The sequence below is a fragment of the Bidens hawaiensis genome, unplaced genomic scaffold (assembly GCF_021521415.1).
Source record: "Bidens hawaiensis isolate Kalapana, Puna unplaced genomic scaffold, B.hawaiensis_p1.1 tig00022295_1, whole genome shotgun sequence".
In the NCBI taxonomy this organism is placed as follows: Eukaryota; Viridiplantae; Streptophyta; class Magnoliopsida; order Asterales; family Asteraceae; genus Bidens; species Bidens hawaiensis.
Window position 1 is genome coordinate 241,292 of NW_027493461.1, and position 20,654 is coordinate 261,945.

Here is a 20,654-nt window from a genome sequence, read left to right on the forward strand (position 1 = left end):
GGTTTGGAAGGCCTCACAATCAATCTATAAGGAGGTATACTAATAGGACTTACAAGAATTATATAGAGACTAACTTTGGAAAGCCAAAGTTCGGGATGTATAGATCCAAGACCAATTGGTCTTGGGTCCCTAGATTCTAATCTTTTGCTTTAATCGTGCAGGAACAGTTGAACAGGGCTGCCAATAATCTTTGGGTTGTGGATAGCGGCTGTTCCCGGCACATGACGGGTAACAAAATCTTGTTACACGATTTGAAACCTGTTCAAGGAGGGAGAGTGAGCTTTGCTGGAGAAAGTGGAGGCAAGATTACAGGAATGGGAACGGTGTCTAATGGAAAGATGACTCTAGAGAAAGTAAACTTTGTCGAAGAATTGAAGCACAATCTGCTGAGTGTGTCGCAGATCTGTGATAAGGAGTACACCGTACATTTTACAAAGAATGAGGCGATTGTGTTGCATCCTGGTTTTCAGATACCAGAGGAGTGGATTGTGATGAAGGCTCCACGTGAGAGGAATACGTATATTATGGATATGAGGTCGACTGAAATGGCCACGGAAGAATCATGCCTTATGACAAAAGCGAGCGAATCGGAGTCCGAATTGTGGCATAGGAGAATGGGGCACATTCATCTTCGGAAGATGAACCACATTGTCAAGAATGGACTTGTGCTGGGCGTTCCCTTGAAAAGTTTCAACTTTGAAGACAAATGTCTAGCGTGCAAGAAGGGAAAGCAGCACAAGAAATCCCATCACACCAAGAAAGTCAATTCAATTGCCAGTACCCTAGAATTGCTTCACATGGATCTCTTCGGTCCCGTGAATGCAAAAAGTCTAGGAGGTACTTCATACTGCTTGGTGATCACTGATGATTACTCACGATATTCGTGGGTATATTTCCTGAAATCAAAAGATGAAACGACTCAGATGGTGAAGAATTTGATCACCAAGGTCGAGAATGTTATGGGAAAAAGGGTAAAGTTCATCAGGAGTGACAATGGAACGAAGTTTAAGAATTATGAAATGGAGATCTTCTGCCTTCAGAAAGGGATTGAGCACAAGTACAGCGCTCCGTATACTCCGCAACAGAATGGAGTGGCTGAGAGGAAGAATAGAACGTTAATTGAAGGAGCCAGAACTATGCTAGCTGATTCGAAGCTTCTTGTGGTGTTCTGGGCTGAAGCTGTTGCTACAGCCTGTTATATCCTGAATAGAGTCTTGACTGTTAAAAGACTTAATAAAACGTGTTATGAGCTTATGCATGGGAGGAAGCCCAACTTGAGTGGTCTTGAACCATTCGGGTCCCCTTGTTCGATTTTAAAGACAAATTCTAAATTTGGTGAAGTAGCCGATGAAGGAATCTTAGTCGGTTGTGTTGTTGGGACTCCCAACAGACGTGTCTTTAATACATCGACCGGCAAGGTTGAGGTGGTGTGTAACACCGATATCACAAGTTACAAACCGCCAAAACCAAGCAACGGACCTGCTGAGTTTTTCGACTATGATAGACTTTTTAAGTCTTTTAACATACCTTATTTGGATAGTGCAGAAGTAGAAGAAAGAGTTGCTACGAAGATGATCCTTGATGAGGAAGAAAATCTAGTGCAAAGACAGCTGTTTGATAAATGTCAACCTTCCTCATAAAATGCTATCGATACCACTGCTGCCTCTCCTGAAGAAGAATTTTTCAATCCGTTTCACTCTCAGCAAGAAACAACCATTGACGAGCTCTCTTCTAACTTGGAAGACAATTTGCATGTCGGTTCTGTTCCGACCACGAGAATTCATAAAGATCACCCTTTGGAGAATGTGATTGGTGATGTGTCCTCCGGTGTACAAACAAGACGTAGCTTGAATGAGCACACCTGTGTATTCACAAGCATTAAGGAGACAGACATAATCAACGAATGCTTGTACACCTGCTTTATCAGCCAGATTGAACCAAAGAATTATCAAATGGCTCTCAAGGACAGCTCGTGGGTCGAAGCCATGCAAGAAGAGCTGGCTCAATTCAAGAAAATGGAAGTTTGGACTTTGGTTGAAAAACCAAAGAATGTGCATGCGATAGGCACAAAATGGGTTTTTAAGTGCAAGAGAGATGAGAAAGGGATTATTATAAGAAACAAGGTGAGGCTAGTCGTTAAAGGTTTTAATCAACAAGAGGGGATTGATTATAATGAAGTGTTCGCTCCTGTGGCAAGATTGGAAGCCATTAGATTGTTTTTGGCATTTGCTGCTTATAAGAAGATGAAGGTATTTCAGTTAGACGTGAAAAGTGCGTTCCTAAATGGGAAAGTTGATGAGGTTGTGTACGTTGAGCAACCTCCGGGTTTTCCTGACCCAGACTTTCCAGACTACGTGTACAAGTTAAGCAAGGCATTGTATGGACTACATCAGGTACCTCGTGCCTGGTACTCAACTTTATCAGATTACTTGCTTGAAAATGGGTTTGAAAGAGGGAAGATAGATAGCACGTTGTTCTTCAAGAGAGAAGGAAGCGACTTCCTGCTGGTGCAAGTCTACGTGGATGACATTATCTTTGCTGCATCAAAAGTCTCCATGTGTCAGGAGTTTGAGGCCGTCATGAAGAAAAGGTTTGAAATGAGTGCTATGGGTGAACTAACTTTCTTTTTAGGATTGCAGGTTGATCAGAAGAAGGATGGGATGTTCATTCATCAGACCAAGTATGTCCATGATGTGCTCAAACGCTTCAAGATGGAGGACAACACTCCATTCGATACTCCAATCTGCGTCAACCATAAATTGGGTGCTGAGACAGACAATGACGCAGATGTGGACCCAACTCAGTATCGGGCTATTATAGGTTCTTTAATGTACTTAACTGCTTCTAGGCCTGATATTATGTTTGCAGTTTGTCTTTGTGCTTGTTTTCAGGCAAACCTAAAGGAATCTCACATGAAGGGTGTGAAGAGGATCTTGCGGTATCTCAAAGGCAAACCTAAGCTGGGGTTGTGGTACGCGAAGGGAGGAGACTTGGAGTTGGTAGCTTACACAGATTCTGATTATGGAGGGTGCAATCAGAGTCAGAAGTCAACTACTGGAGGATGTCAGTTTCTAGGAGGCAGATTAGTGTCCTGGCAATGCAAGAAGCAGACATCAGTCGCCATTTCAACATGTGAGGCAGAATACATGGCAGCATCCAACTGCTGCTCCCAGATTCTGTGGATTCAACAACAGTTACGCAACTATGGTCTGAATTTCTCACTTACTCCAATTTGTATTGATAACACTGCTGCGATCTCAGTAACTAATAATCCCGTAAAGCACAGTAAAACTAAACATATTGACATACGTCATCATTTTATACGGGATTGTGCTGAGAAGAAACTGATTGTGCTTGAAAAGGTGGATACGCTTGATAATTTCGCTGATTTATATACTAAAGCGTTTGACAAATCAAGATTTCAAAACCTTGTTGAGTTGAATGGGATGATCAATCCCGAGTAACCATGCTTTTGTGCATATATAAAAAAAAAATGTCACTATCGCTTAAAATTATGTCGGTTACCTCAGTTTGAAGGACATATCTGCGGATATGTTTGGTTCTCATTTTCTACTTGTAGAGTATGAGGGTTGCCATTAACCAGATGACTGAAAGTGACCAGGGCGATTATGATGTCTTTTTATTCTTTCGCTGAAAATTAGTCGATCATACTTAGTTAGAAGGACACATACTTGTATGTGGTCGGTCCAGCTAATCCATTGGATTCGCAGGATAACTGTTTACCTGAAGACTTGACTTGATCGGGGCGTTTGAAGTCAAAAATTTTTTTTTGGGAAATGAAATTATTTTTCAAGTCTACTACTTCGTAAGAAGTTCGTTTGCTATGTTTAACAGAAAATTGATCCAACCTTGGAAAATGATAGATATACTGATTCTGTGTGCTTAACTAGTGAAGTTATTAGGCTTAAAAGGCTTTAGAACAGTCATTGTATGTCGTGGTAGCTTTTTATGGTGCGTAAAAGTAGAAGTGATACTAACTAAATCTACTCGATTTTATGTGGAAACTTCTTAAGAGTTCTGCATGTCTTCATATATATTTTTCCGAATGATAGGCAGAAAAGCGATTACCCAGTCATACACGAGCCTGTTAGTGTTCTGATTCCCGTGAAGAAAGCGTGTCAAGAGACTGCAGTGATCCAGATTCGGGACTTGCAGTTGTTCTCTATGTGTTTGTTAAAAAAAAAAAAAAATTATAAGTCATTGAGACATTCTTTAACTTAAAATGTCAATCATGATGTAAGAAAGAGAACGGGAAGCAGAGTCTAAAGATCGAAGAATACTTACAACTTAATCAGACACTACGGGTCGAAGTCAATTCGGGGTGACTTGGGGAAAGCCAAATACGCTTTGAGAATAGATAGGAGGCATCATAATCTCTGAGTTGTTGCCCACTTAATTTTTGAGCTTAATTGAACTTAACTCGTATCACAGAAACGATGAAAACCATCTTAAGTTATTTACCTGCCTACAACCTGTTTCTTTATGTCATAATACAGCTAAACACGGATCTATGTGACAGTCACGTAGTTAGTATGATTCCTGTTCGGATCTTTTCTAAAACATGGTAGTCCCTGTCTAGACTGAAATTTGATCCCTTGTACTTTAATTTTTAAAAGTTTTTCCTATTTATGTAGTTGTTGATTTTATACTTGGTTACTTAGTCTTGATCGTGTCATGTAACTCTTTAAGGAAGTTTTAAAACTTAATTTCAAATTGTTCAAATTATAGGGGTTGATTTTGTAAAATTTGATATATCGGCGAACTTGTGAATAACTTCGCCCTAGGCGGACAAAGAAGAAGAATGACAGAGACGATGATCCCAATGCATCGAAAGGTGCAGGTGGTGAGTTGCCAAGAACTACTCAAGCTCTTGGGACAACCACAGCTCAGGGGGAGTCTGCAGGTGCAGCTGGCGGTTCTGGTGGTGATGAGGTGGTGATGGTAGATGACGAGGAGATGGGAGATGATGTGATCGATGCCTTGAAGGAGTTGGATGATGATATGTTAGATGTTGATGATGTGTGTGATGATGATGTGCTGCCATTAGAAGAAATTGAGAAGATTGGTGCACAGATAGTGATAGAAGATGATGTTGAAGAAGGTGAAATTGTAGAGGAGAATGTTGAACACGAGCTTCCAATCGTTGAGAAGTCGAATATATGTGAAGATACAGTAGTTGATGATACAGAATGGGAGGAGCAGCCTAGATGGAAGGAAGGCTATGCTCATTGGTTTATCAAAACGAAGAAGCCAGTGGTACCTACAATGTTCAAGAAAAGTTATAATATTAAAGGGTACGCTGAGTCAAAGAAAGGCATTATCTGTTGGTTATATGATGAACAGCTAAAAGTGTTCGTGGTGAAAGATATGATGGGATCCAATACTTTAAGAGGACGTTGAGATCTCTAAATACCTTACCTGAGTGTGAGGTAAAGGATTTGGCCAGACTGGGGTTGATTAATAGAAGTGATGATAATATGGCCAGAGTTATTGGGAAGATAGTATGGAAAGAAAGTATTAAAGAGAAAAAGTTTGAGTTGTCAAAACCACAGAAAGGGAAATTAGTTGAAGATACTGAAAGAGGAATGAGAGCAGATGGCAAACCTTGGATGGTGATGAAATATAAGCCGATTCAGTGTTTGAAAGAGGTTCCAATGAAGACTATGCCTCAAGATGTGCTGAAATATCTTAAATGGTGGTATGTGGATTGCCAGACTGCTGAAGCCGTGATGGAAGACGAAGACGAACAAGAAGTGCTAAGAGTGTATGATCCGATGCATCTTGTTAATTTATCTAAAGCTGATCTGCAGGTGTTAAACGAGAAGAAGATATTCTATATTCCTGCTTGGAAAGACGAAGCGAGGAAATATCAGCAAGTAGTCACGGTCTGTGTAAGAGAGGGAGTGCATGCATGAAGATTACAAGACAAGTGCTTAAAGATAAAGATATGAAGCTACTGCCAAGGGGGAGTCTGTTGGTGCATAATGTTAGTAGTTCATAGTCTAGTGTCTGTAATCGAGTCTGTAATGTTAATTGTGTTTTGTTTAAGTTTAAGCGAAGTTACTGACAAGTTCGCTTATCTGGCGAACTTGTTAGTCAAGCGAAGTTAGCAACAACTTCGCCTGAACATATCAGGCGAAGTTGTCGTGTATTTATACGCTAGGTCACGGCTTGTTTAGAGAGTTTTTTGAGGTAATCGTATACAGACGTGTGTGAGTCGAGAGTCGTGAGAACCAGAGAGTATTGAGTCTGTATTCAGTGATTATATCACGTGTTTCGGTTATAATATAACGTGTGTTCGTTTATTCGTATCGTGTGTTTGTTTGATTCGTGTTCTACGCTCGTAACGACCTACGCAGGGATTCCGCACCTGTGTAGATCGAGATATCCCGTGCAGATCCATCCAGGGAACCTACAATAATTAAATAATAAAATAAGCAAGGTATTATCCACACATAAGCACAAAACATGTTAACACATAGGCACAGAATATGTCAAAATCGTCGAGCTTTGCGACATTTACTCTTTATATATATATATATATTTATACATATGCGTCACTATATTCTATATCTAATCTATATATATGCATCACTATATTTTATACATACACACCATTTTTTTACAAAAAGAAAATTACGGTAATAAACACATACACACACACACACACACACACACACACACACACACACATATATATATATATATATATATATATTAGTTATATTATATATAGGGTTCTTTATCGTAAAATCTCCAGATCAGGCTATCCCCAATGTTTCTCAGTCGGTTGGCGGTTTCATTAAGTTCTTCTTCGTAATGACGGAGTTGTGTGGTCAGCTCCGGTGTCATCATGGGGTAGTTAGCAGTTTCCGGCTGGAATGGTGCGTACGGGTTTGTGGTCATTGTGTGGAATTGCCAATCGTTTGCCCTCCATTCTTCAAACTGAGATTGGTTTATGAGGTCATCAGGGAGAAGCGAGTTTTCTTGGTTTTGGTTTGGGTTGGTTGAGGTTCCTGCTCCCATGTTGTTAACTATTGGTTGAAAAACTCACACTGATCTAGGCATTGGCCTAGCCTTTCTTTCATGGGAAGTTCAGCGATGGATTGTGTTGGAGGGGGTTGTGGTTCAGTTGGTGGTTAAATTTGTGTTTGTGGTTTTGGTACTGGAATCATAACTTTTCTTTTTTGTTTTTCTCATTCCTTTTCTCCATTCCATACATCGTTGTCTTCTTTTTGGTTTTGGTTGATTTGGGGTTGAAGTCGAGGACTGGGCAGTGAATACCATTGGTTCATTTGGTTTTTCTTCAGTTGATGGGTTTGTGGTCTCCATATCTTCCGTATTGACCGATATATTCTCAAAAGCCTCTATAAGCTCACTCATGCTATAAATTAAAAACAATAAAACAACGACCTCCAAAAGAAAATCATATTATTTATATTTATGTGTAGTTAAAATTTCATCCATAAAGTTAACACATAAGTTAACACATAGGTTAATAAATTTATTTCCAAACACTTAATTAGGTATTTTTTAAATACCTACATTGCTTAAATCAGTGGCTCTGATACCACTTCAGCTGTCACAGCCCCCGACCCCTATACCCCGAGAGGGGAGCCGTGAACGTTGAGTGGTGGTATCGATGTTTATTAAAATAATTTGCAGCGGAATATTTCATCAGAACCGTAGTTAGGAAAATTAATCAGAGTTATAAAAACACCATAATTCTTATTTCATAAATTGGGATAAAACCCGTTTTTATACAAACATAAGTTTTATAGGGATAAACCCTAATTTACAAAACACGTTTCGTTATTCTGGTGACAAGCCACTTATTTAAGCTGGAAGCCCGCAGGCATCATTCTTTTGTCTCTAACAAGTCACCTGAAACATGTTTAAAAATATTTGATCAGCAGGAAATACTGGTGAGTACATTCAATGACACATTTTACAGTTACTGCATTAAGATGTTTTTACATCGGCCTGCTTACAAATTACCGAAAGGTACTTGTCACTTGACCGTATCTGTGACTGTGGTCATATTACTTATTGGCTAACACTTGTCCAATAAGTAACGTGTAATAGCCCAGTGGGCAAGCCTTGTATACAAAACCCCACAATACCAGTAGTAACCATCCCGTAAGTCTACAGAGACTTAATCACTGTTATCTAAAATCCTTTGAAAATATTTGGACTATCTGTCATGAGTTTAATGGATTTAGAAAAGCATCATGACAGCATTGGAAAATTAGTTGTCTCACGCAAATGTGAGTTGTGCAAAAACTCGAATGTCTCACCTTGCAAGTTTATATTTAACAAGCCTTCTGATGTTAAGCACCTAGATTAAGCACAATGTAGTATATCTCTATTAATATAAACCCATAATCATAACGATAATCACGAGACATGAAACTTTACACGATGGCACAATGTCATACCTTGGTTAGGTAGAGTTTTTGGATTCGTGTTATAAAAGTTCCTTTCAATCAGAGAGGTACCGTTACAATTACTTGGGTATAATACTAGCTTTAAGAACCATAAGAGAGAAAATATAAAATTTTTTGAACGAGTTGTGAAGTCCAGATTTCTGCCCTATTTATACTTGAAATTGAGCATCTTCGCGTATCGCGAAGTTGCAGTAGGGTTGTCTAGTCAGCCCTAGCTATGCCACGTGGCTCGACACGTGTCAGGTGACGTGTTACAACTTCGTGTATCGCAAAGTGCGCTAGCAAAGCGTCACATTGCGCCCATCGCACTTCGCCCGAGCCCGTGCCCGTGCGCGTGCACGTCGGGTGCTTCGCACCGTCCGCTAGGACTACTGGGTGAGATTTGGCACATAAGAATATTATCATGTGAACTCTCTTCTTTATAAAGAGCTTACAAGTTTTGTAATCTAGCGATGTGGGACAAGAGTTAGAAATCCTATTTATACCATGGCGGAAGCCTTCCATTTTCTTTCCTCTACCAATGTGGGATGGAATTTTCCTTTATATTTTCCATTCTTCCTTTTACTTCTTCTCTTTTCTTTCTCATTTCTTCATTTCTTTCTTTGATTATTTTATTTCTTATTATGGTTTGTTATAAAAACAAAAAATCTAAAAAAACTTAAATGTTTCCGCCGTTAGGTCACTGTGTAATTATTTGTTCTATTTAGGTCACTAAGTTTTATTTTATGTTTCAATCCTAAGTTTTTTACCTAGATAGGAGGTAATTTAAGTTTTTTTTTAAATTAATAAAAAAAAATAACAAAATACATCTCCCACCATCAAACCCTACCACCATCGATCAATTGGCGTCCAACTCCTACCACCGATCGTCAGTTTCATCGTCCAATCTAGAACACATCGACCTCAACCATTTGATGTCTACTGAAGAACCAGATTTTAATTTAGCACCTGCTGAGAATGTCGACCTCGTTTCATTACTAATCCATAACCCTAGTAGAGAGGTTTGTTATAAATTATGGGTTTTGAGTTTTTGATTGAACGAAAGGGTTGATATTGACTTGGAGAGAATTTGAATTAAAGTAGGTTGATATAAATTATGTGACCACACTGTGCCTTTGTTCAATCCACTGTGCCTTTGATTGAACAGTAAATATGATTATATTATTCCATTGATATTGACCACGCTAGCCTTTGTTCAATCCAATATGCCTTTCTTCTTTGAATAATAATATTATTCCATACTCTATTTTGCTCGTTCATTACTAACAGAAGAACAACTGTTGAGCCTTTTTCTTTAAATAAAAAGAGAAAAACAATAAATTAAAGGAGAACATAGACTTTTGCATCCAGATTTAATAATTGATAATGATGTCAGATTCTTACCAGTTATGCTGTAACCTTTTAATTTCATATATTTCTCGAATCCTTATTGAATTTACTTTGTCAGGTGAATGTAGAAGATATTTTACATGATAATGATGATGTTAATGCTAATGATCATTTCTTGAATTTACTTTGTTTCGACAACAATGATGGAGATGAAGTTGATCTTAGTTCTGTTGAAAATTGGAGTGAAAGTGAACAAGATTATGGTAAAGATGTTGAGGATGATGATTATGAGGATGTAGATGTTGTGAATCCTTGTTATAATCCTAATATGGATTGGAAGCTGGGAAGCCCATATTATTAATGAAATTTGAAAGTCCTGCGCAACTGAAAGACATGCTAATTGATTAAGGGGTTGCAAATGGTCACGAACTAGTGTTCACGGTAAACAACCATGCTAGGTTGTTAGTAAGATGCGGGACAGAAGAAATTGAAGACAATGGGAATGGGCGAAAAAAAAAGTGTGGAAGTGTCCGTTTCGGCTTTGGGCCTCTAGGATTAAAGGTGATGATTCTTTTCAAATAAAATCATTAAATGATAAGCATACATGCTCAAGGAAGTTTCATTGGGGTTCGCTTGTTACATATTCTTGGATTGCAAAAAGGTATTTCAAGAAAATAATTAAAAAACCAGAAATTTGTTTACGGGAAATGCAAAAAGATATCATGAAAAAAATACCAATGCAGAGTGAGTACCGGTCAATGTGACAGAGCAAAGCAAAAGGTATTGAATGACTATGAGGGAGGGTTGAAAGAGCATTATGCAAGACTTTCAGATTATCAAGCTAAGCTATTGGAAACAAACCCGGGGAGTCTGTAAAGATGCTCGTGGAAACAATGCCAAATGGAGAGATTTATTTTGGTAGTCACTATATTTGTTTTAAAGCTGTCAAAGATGGATGGATTAGCGGATGCATGAAAGTTATTTGTTTAGATGGATGTTTTCTGTAAAAATAGTGGTCAATTACTCTCGGCTGTCGGAAGAGATGCCAATAATCATATTTTTCCTTTAGCATGGGCGGTTGTGTCTTTTGATAACAAGGAAAACTGACATGGTTTCTTAATCTATTGCGGGATGACATTGAAATGGAAGGTGGACATGGACTAACTTTAATTTCCGATCAACATAAGGTAATATGCAATTATTAAACATCTATTTATTTGTTGTTATTTATAGCTTATATGTTTTATTTTCGATATTGATTAGGGAATTATCGAGGCCGTAAAGGATGTATTTCCAAATGTCGAGCAAAAACAGCGTACAAGACACATTTATGCTAACTTTATAAAGAAATTTCGTGGGCTTCAATCTAAAAATTTGTTTTGGAAAGATGCAAATTCTACTAGTAAGCAATGGTTTGAAAGACATATGGAAGAGTTGAAAACTAGTAGCAAAGGTGCGTATGATCATCTTATGGAAAGAAATCCAATTACTTGGTCAAGAGCTTTTTTTGAAGTTGGTAGAGCATGCGATGCGTTCAAGAATGGAATGAGTGAAAGCTTTAATTCATGCATACAGACCGCACGAAGGAAGCCCATTATTAGCATGTTAGAAGATAAAAGAAGATTTGTGATGCGTAGGATGTTCTTAATGGCGAAACAATCGGAAAGCTTTGAACACGAAGTATGCCCTGCAATCAGAAAAAAAAACTAGAAGTTCTTAAAAAGAAACAAAGGTAATGGTTATATCTTAAAATTTTTGTTATCTTGTTATGAATTTTCATTTATTTTTTGGTTGATTGTGTAGGAATTATGATGCTATTCCAAGTGGTAACAATATATTTGAAGTAAGGAGTGAAAAAAGTGCATATGCAGTGAAGATAAAAGAGCAAACTTGCACTTGTGGATCATGGCAATTGTTAGGCATCCCTTGTGTTCATACGGTAGCAGCTTTAGCGTTCCTCAACATAAACCCGGAAACTTAAGTCAGTCCCTGGTTTAAAAAGGACATGTTTAAGGAAGCATATAAACATTGTATAAAACCGATGAAGGGAAGTATGCATCATCCTAAAACAAATGATATTAAACCCCTACCTCCAAAAGAAAGGCGAATGCCCGATAGACTGTCGGTAAAAAGGAAAAGAGACACTTTCGAGAAAGAGAATAAAAACAAAAAGTTGAAACTGAAAGGAAAATGACTTGTCAAAACTGCTTAGGAGTTGGACATAACATTAGGTCTTGCACAAAAGAGAAAAAAGACCCATAACCAAATGTGGCAAGACCAAGAGGAAGAATGAAAAAAGTAGAGTCAACAAGTGTGACTCGCGAGATGGTAGATTAGGTTATTTGACTCGTTTGGGTGTATTTTGATTCGTTTATTTTGGTGTATTTTGACCCGTTTTGATGTATTATGGACTAGTTTCACGCGTTTGGTTATATCTTGGTGTATTTTGACTCGTTTAGGCCTATGTTGACCCGTTTATTTTGGTGTATTTTGGACTAGTTTCACACGTTTGGGTGTATCTTAGGTAGTGTTTGGTATGCAGGAATGACATGGGGAATGGAATGACTCATTACGTGAGAATGAAAAAAGTGGTGTTTGGTTGGTCAATGGAATGAAATCATCCATTACACATGGAATCCTATTCCATCAAAACCGTTCCTTCCCACCCCCTTCTTTTTTTTCATTCCATTTCCCCTTCATCCTACTTTTTCAACAACACCACCACCTAACAACCACCACCACAACTACCATCAGCACCACCACCACTTCCACCGTCGCTGACGCCACCAGCTTTACCACCGCCACCGCCGCTGCCATCAACGTCACCGTAACCACCGCAATGGTTGTCACCACCGTTTCCTGACCATCACCGCCACCACCACCGTCGTTTCCTGACCACCACCGTACGATTGCCGTCACTACCAATGCTACCACCGCATGACCACCACCATCGCCACCGCCGCTACCATTTTCGTCATCGGAGCTACCACCGTCGCCATTATAGTTTTCTTTTCTTTCTTTTTTTTTGAGATAGGAGTGTTAATATTATTTCTATGACATTTATACAATTTTTTTTGAATACCAAATAATATAAAGTAATAATTCATTTCATTCCCATAGGTTAACCAAACAAGACAAAGGAATGTAATGATCCATTTCATTCCTTTGTCCATTCCATTCCCCCTTCATTCCATTGCCTTCAACCAAACTTACCCTTTGTGTTTTTTATGACTCATTTGGGCCTATGCTAAACCGTTTGGTTTATTTTTTTTTATTTTGACACGTTAGAAATGTTGGTGTATTTTGATCCATTTGAGCATTCTATTAAGCATTACATAATTAAAATATTTCTTTGGCGTAGTCTTTTACAAATATATACTTAAAATGCGCTTTTATGAATATCACCAAAGTATTTTACTTAGTTTTTATAAAAAAAATTAGTAGTTTTTTACAATATATTTGAAGTAAGGAGTGAAAAAAGTGCATATGCAGTGAAGATACAAGAGCAAACTTGCACTTGTGGATCATGGCAATTGTTAGGCATCCCTTGTGTTCATACGGTAGCAGCTTTAGCGTTCCTCAACATAAACCCGGAAACTTAAGTCAGTCCCTGGTTTAAAAAGGACATTTTTAAGGAAGCATATAAACATTGTATAAAACCGATGAAGGGAAGTATGCATCAGCCTAAAACAAATGATATTAAACCCCTACCTCCAAAAGAAAGGCGAATGCCCGATAGACCGTCGGTAAAAAGGAAAAGAGACCCTTTCGAGAAAGAGAATAAAAACAAAAAAGTTGAAACTGAAAGGAAAATGACTTGTCAAAACTGCATAGGAGTTGGACATAACATTAGGTCTTGCACAAAAGAGAAAAAAGACCCACAACCAAATGTGGCAAGACCAAGAGGAAGAATGAAAAAAGTAGAGTCAACAAGTGTGACTCGCGAGATGGTAGATTAGATTATTTGACTCGTTTGGGTGTATTTTGATTCGTTTATTTTGGTGTATTTTGACCCGTTTTGATGTATTATGGACTAGTTTCACGCGTTTGGTTATATCCTGGTGTATTTTGACTCGTTTAGGCCTATGTTGACCCGTTTATTTTGGTGTATTTTGGACTAGTTTCACACGTTTGGGTGTATCTTAGGTAGTGTTCGGTATGCAGGAATGACATGGGGAATGGAATGACTCATTACGTGGGAATGAAAAAAGTGGTGTTTGGTTGGTCAATGGAATGGAATCATCCATTACACATGGAATCCTATTCCATCAAAACCGTTCCTTCCCACCCCCCTTCTTTTTTTTCATTCCATTCCCCCTTTATCAAAACCGTTCCTTCCTACCCCCCTTTTTTTATTAATTTTTTTCTTTGTTGCTTTTATATTTTGCAATTTCATATTAATAAAGAAACCAAAACTTGAATAAAATAACATATAGAATGGATGACCTATTATTCAGGTAAAAAACATATGATTGAAACATAAAATAAAACTTAGTGAAATAAATAGAACAAACAATTACATCAGTGACCTAATTAGGACACTTCCAAAAGTTGGTTATTATTCTACGAAATAACCCCTTTTTATAACTATTGAAGTTTAAGGAAATAACAAGCCAGGCGAGCAAAAAGGCAAGGGTTCGAACCTTGGAAGCGTTGATAAATGAAACAAGCAAACTAAACCATAGTTAAGTTAACAAAGTTTTCTCAAAATCTAAATTTTTTTTAAAGAAATTAATTCATATTATAATAAAAGGATCCAGTTACATAGAGAGGCAGGTAAGTGGGCTACAAGCTGCGCCGCCACCCCCTTTTTTAATGGCAAAATCGATCCTACCGAAAATTTTAATGTGATGTTTGGAAAAAATATTAGATGAACCTTATTACTTTGACCATACCAATCAAACATTAATCTTGGATGTCCATTTGTTATTCGTCACCTTATCAGGGCGTCAATGGTCAACCCAAATGCAGGTCCATACGTTTTGTGGTCTAATCTCTGTAGAGATAGAATGATAGATGAATGGATTCTAATAGTTTCTTTTATTTTACAATTATTCTTTAAATCATTAGTTGCTTAAAACAAAGGCTGGTCTCAAATCATCTCAATGGAGGGAGCAGCCATACTACTAGGGTGCTTACTTTTTGTTTACAAAAGCACAGCTGTTGAACTCGACACTATTTCAGATACAAGTTTTCTGAAAGATGGAGACACGTTGGTCTCGCCTGCTGGAACTTTTGAACTGAGATTTTTTAAGCCGGGTCGCTCTGATAACAGATATCTCGGTATCTGGTTTAAGAATATCTCAGTTAGAACGGTTGTTTGGGTTGCAAACCGACACCACCCACTCCCTGGTGCATCACTGCTTGTGTTAAAGATCGATGATCTAGGAAATCTCGGCCTCTTCAACAATAGCAGCATGATTTGGTCATCTAACACAACGGCATCAGGGAATGCGACTGCAACGCTTCGAGATAATGGAAATCTAGTTGTAAGTGACCAAGACAGGACCTTTATCTGGCAAAGTTTTGATTACCCAACTGATACTCTTCTACCGGGCATGAAGTTAGGGAGAGATTACTTGCGGAACAAGGAATGGCATCTGTCATCATGGAAGAGCAGTCAAGATCCAGCTCCGAATTCACTTATGGCGCTGACACACTCGGTTATCCTGAAAACAAACTAAAACAAGGGGCTTGGTTAAATTTCGGGATGGACCATGGAGTAATCATCGGTTTAGTGGGACTTATGAACCATTTACATACGATGTGATTATTAACGAAGATGAGGTATCTTGTACTTATAATCCCGAGAGCAGTGATAACTTGCTATTAAGGGCTACCTTGAATTCTTCTGGGCAACTAGAGAGTTGGGTGTGGGTAGAAAATGGCAACGAAGGTTGGCATCCATTCTTGTGGTCCGTAAGCGGGGCCTGTGATACATACAACATTTGTAATGCTTATGGAACCTGCAGCATTAATCTGAATCAACAGTCTTGTACTTGCATAGATGAGAAAAGGTTTGTACCCAAAAACCAAAAGGGTTGGGACACAGCTGATTGGTCAGGTGGTCGTATTAGGCGAAGACCGTTGGAATGCAAAAAAGGATCTGAAGGGTTTATAAAGTACTCTATTGAAAAACTGCCGGACACGAAGGATACCTGGTTTAACATGAGGATGACTTTGGAAGAATGTGCTACAAAATGCTTAGAGAATTGTACTTGTATGGCTTATGGAAATCCAGATGACAGTCGAAGCATCTGCGTACATTGGTTTAGTGACCTTCTAGACTCCCAAGTGTTACCTGAAGGTGGTGGCGGTTCTGATATCTTTGTAAGGATGGCTTCATCTGAAATAGGTAATCATGTGTAACTATAAAACCTCCAATAGAATGTATTATGTTATACCTACTCTCTGCACAGTAAAGGCACTTTTTATGTTTGCATTGTCGCTCCACGCTTGCAGTTTACCTTGCCATGTTATACTGTGCAGATTTTGAAGGAGCAAGCGGTAAAATCATCTTACTTGTAGCCATTTTATTGGTTCTTTTGACGTTCTTGAGCATCACTACATGGTGGTGTTATGTTTGGAATCAACCAACAGGGGATCATGCATTCATGCCAAACCAACAGGGGAAGGTAAAAAGTTGCTTAAGTTCACCTGGACTAATATGAACTGTGAATAGTACTTTTCGACAGACTAACCACCTGTGAAGTCTGTTTTTCCTTATTTGTAGGGAAACTCTTGGTTGCCTCTAAAAGCCAGGAAAAAGACATTGAGCAAAAATTATTTCGTTTCTCTACCATTGCTAATGCCACTGCCAATTTTTCACCGGTTAATAAACTTGGGGAGGGTGGATTTGGACCAGTTTATAAGGTAATTACTGTATGATAGAATAAATGTGGGATGGATACATAATACCGAAATTGCATTTAAGTCTTCCAGTCTTGTCAGTCCATATGTATGATAAGAAAATGAATATATGTGGAAGTCACCTTTGCTGTTTGTTTTGTTTTTTATTTGAAAATGGTAATTTTTCAGGGTATTCTAGAAGATGGACAAGAGATTGCAGTTAAACGTCTCTCCAAGAACTCAAGTCAAGGACCTGCTGAGTTTAAGAACGAAGTCATCTGCATTTCAAAACTTCAACACCGAAATCTTGTGAAGATTCTTGGTTGTTGCATAGAGGGAGATGAGAAGCTGTTGATCTATGAATACATGCCAAATAAAATCTTAGACTCATTTATTTTTGGTAAATATCATATACCAAGTACATATATTTCAGTGTTATATGCATTGGATTAAATTTAGTAACTTTTAGTAGCAAGAAACAAAGCATTACTAAACCACCATGCTGAACAGATAAAACTCAAAGCATGCTTCTTGATTGGACAAAGCGTTTCAACATTATCAAAGGAATTGCTCGAGGACTTGTTTACTTGCATCAAGATTCACGATTAAGAATCATCCACAGAGATCTTAAAGCTGGCAACATTTTACTAGATCACGATATGAACCCTAAGATATCAGACTTCGGCTTAGCTAGAAGCTTTGGAGGAAACGAGACCCAAGCAAACACATAAAGAGTTGTTGGCACATAGTAAGCCATTGAACCATCTTTTCATTCATTCCTTGTTTTTTTTCATGTTGAATTCTTTAGTACTTTCTTATATATAAGCATTCTACTGCGTGCATTCAGTGGTTACATGTCCCCCGAGTATGCACTAGATGGCCTTTTCTCAATAAAGTCAGATGTATTTAGCTTCGGTGTCTTGGTGTTGGAGATTGTGAGTGGGAAGAGAAATAGAGGATTTGTTCGATCTGACAATGAACATAACTTTTTAGAACATGTATGTTCACTAGTCACAAACTATATATCGTTTCAATCCCTTTTGCAAATCTAATAACTTTTAAACTGTATTAAGGCTGAGGGGTGTGGGGGGCTCTAACGGGGGCGCGAATGGGGGCTCCAGCCAATAATATTGTGACGTGTGGCAGAGAGAGAAACTGGATAAGGGGGGTGTTGGAGCCCCCGCTGGAGCCCCTGGCCCTAGTGTGGAGGGGCTCCAGCAGGGGCTCCAGCGGATTTTTTTTTTATTTTTTTATAAATGTATTAAAAAACGTATTATTAAAAAAACTCATAAATTATTTAAAAAAACACACATTTTTTTTTTAAAATTCAAATTACAAAAAAAACATACTAAAAATTAAACAAACAATAATACTTAATAATAACACTAATCTAATACAAGATCATCGGGTCGCCTCGCCCACAAATGTTCTACCAACTCATGTCGAAGATCCCCGTGTATCTCACGGCTCTTGATATTTGCTATGTTATGAAGTTTTTGTTGATCACTGATTGTGGACGGTTGTGGCGGAATGTCACCTTGGTAGTTTTGGCAGATAGCTTTGCCCTCGTCTTCTAACGTCATGTTGTGTAGGATCAGACACGTGTAGACGACGTCCGTTATCCTCTCCCGAGTCCAATAACGTATCGGGTTCGCCAGAACATAATATTGTTTTTTTATAGCTCCAAAAGCTCTTTCAATATCTTTTCTAGCAGACTCTTGCTTCTTTGTAAAATACTTCCGTTTGTCGGCGATTGGATCTGTAAAAGCTTGAACTAACAAAGCCCATTCGTTGTAAATACCATCGACCAGATAGTACCCGTACTTGAAGAGTTCTCCATTTGCAACAAAAGATTGAGGTGGTTCAACCCCGTCGATAAGGTCGTTGATCAAATTTGACTGATCGATAACATTAAGGTCGTTATTTGACCCAGCAACACCAAAAAAAGCATGCCAAAACCAAAGATCCTGTGACACCGCCGCCTCAAGTATAAGGGTCGGCCCTTCATGATCACCACGGTGGAACTGACCTCGCCAGGCCGTTGGACACATAGCCCATCCAACATGCGTACAATCGATGCTACCTAGCATCCCAGGAAAACCATGTTTTTCTGCATGCACCTCATATATGAGTTGGATGTCATACATTGTAGGTTTACGCAGATATCTCCGAGCGTAAGTCGATATGACTCCTACGTATAATATATATTACAAAATGTAATAAATATTTAATAAAAAGTAAAATTAATGTTTTTTACCTTGGCAGAAAAAATGAAGGGATTCACGTGCAACCCTTTTCGACATCTGTAAATACTCATCCAAAGCATCCGATGAGATGCCGTACGCTAATTGACGGATAGCAGCCGTGCATTTTTGAAGAGGGGTAAAACCGGGGAGACCCCTAGCATCCTCCCTTTGTTGAAAAAAGGGATACCGTGCCTCTAAATCACTTGCTATACGCATGAACAATTGTCTGCTCATTCGGAAACGAGTTCGAAAATCCGACTCCTCATATACCGGTTGAGGGCTAAAATAATGCCTAAACAAAGTATCGTTAGCACCCGATCGATCACGATCACGAGGTGGTGCTCTAACCCTCGGGGTCGAGGTTGATGGGCTTGATTTTGCAAGAGATCGACCACGGTTGCGGTCAAAACTCCCCCTACATGAAGAAGCAAATCATCCTCTTCGGAGGAGTCGGAATCAGACGAGTATGACGACATTATTTTTTAAAAAAAAATTGGGAAGATGGGTTGATTTTGAGTTTTATTTTGAAGTTGTGGTGATTGATATGGGTGAAATGGGGTATTTTATAGATGAAATGGGGTATTATATAGGAGTTTGGGATATTATATAAGGGTTTTAAGGTTTTTTTTTAAAAAAATAATGAGCTCCAACGGCTCTTTTGGGCGGGCCCACCGGCTTTTTCTCTCTCTTCTCCCGCGACCACACTCACGCCTGCCTGGGGGCTCGCGCTCGCTCCCCGTTCGCGCCCCGGTTCGCGCCCCGGTGGTGTGGGGTTAGTGCCTGGGGCGCGAGCGGAGGGGCTCACGCGCCCAGGTTAGCGCCCCACACCCCTCAGCCTAAGGTATGGAGTCTTTATAATAAAGGCATGTCAATGGATTTAGTTGATTCAAGTTGTGTTGAGTCGTGTCATAGTACTGAAGTAATAAGATCAATCAAAGTTGGGTTGTTATGTGTTCAACACAATGCAGAAGACTGGCCGAACATGTCATCTGTAATTATGATGTTAGGCGGCGAGGTTGAACTGCCACAACCTAAGCAACCATCATTTTTCATGGAAAGCCAAGTGCATGTAGCAAACTTCTCTTCAATCATGTACACAGAAGGTTTTCTGAACGATTGTACTATTATAGAGCTATATGCTCGATTGAAAACTTAATTTTCTGTCACATCATTATTTCACAGGTACTATTTACTCCACGTGTATGTATTTAATTTGCATCTTTATGAAGAACAGTATATGTTTACAAATATCAAATCAATGGTACTTATTTACAAATCAATCATTCAAGCCCCAGATCGATAATCAAATACCAAGTAAATGAATAACTCTTGTCTATATTAAACTTAAAAAACTGATTACAACTCTCAAACCCTAACTTGGTTTGACTCTTGATGAACCCTTACTTGGTTGCACCAACTTCTTATTCTAATGTCTAACCATAACTCGGCTTATATAGACTAACCTAACTTGCTAGCCAAGACATTATCAAATATAATAAATTCTAATAATTCTTAGGCTGGGCTTTACACTTGGGCCAAACAACAATTGTGCCAACAATCACCCCCCCCCCAATTGTTGTATCCGACTCACCCACCAATTTCCTACTCGAAATTGACGGATCTTCAACTTCACGCTTGTGATCATTCTCTTGATTCTCCCGAGCCTTTTCTTGATCTGTTTGGGCTCCACCTAGCTTGAAATAACACTTGCTTCGTTTTATCATTATTCGCCTTCCCTTGGGCTTGAATCACTTTCTTGACC

At 38.7% G+C, this 20,654-nt stretch overlaps 1 pseudogene across 1 annotated transcript; it reads left to right on the top strand.

Moving 5' to 3' along the window:
• The first annotated feature begins 14,856 nt into the window (after positions 1-14,856).
• On the top strand, positions 14,857-20,048 carry LOC143565171 (G-type lectin S-receptor-like serine/threonine-protein kinase At4g27290; annotated as a pseudogene). The gene is made up of 7 exons (XR_013141011.1): positions 14,857-16,152; positions 16,296-16,385; positions 16,495-16,670; positions 16,836-17,046; positions 17,157-17,394; positions 17,494-17,644; positions 19,734-20,048. The product of XR_013141011.1 is annotated as a G-type lectin S-receptor-like serine/threonine-protein kinase At4g27290 (transcript).
• Positions 20,049-20,654: the final 606 nt, after the last annotated feature.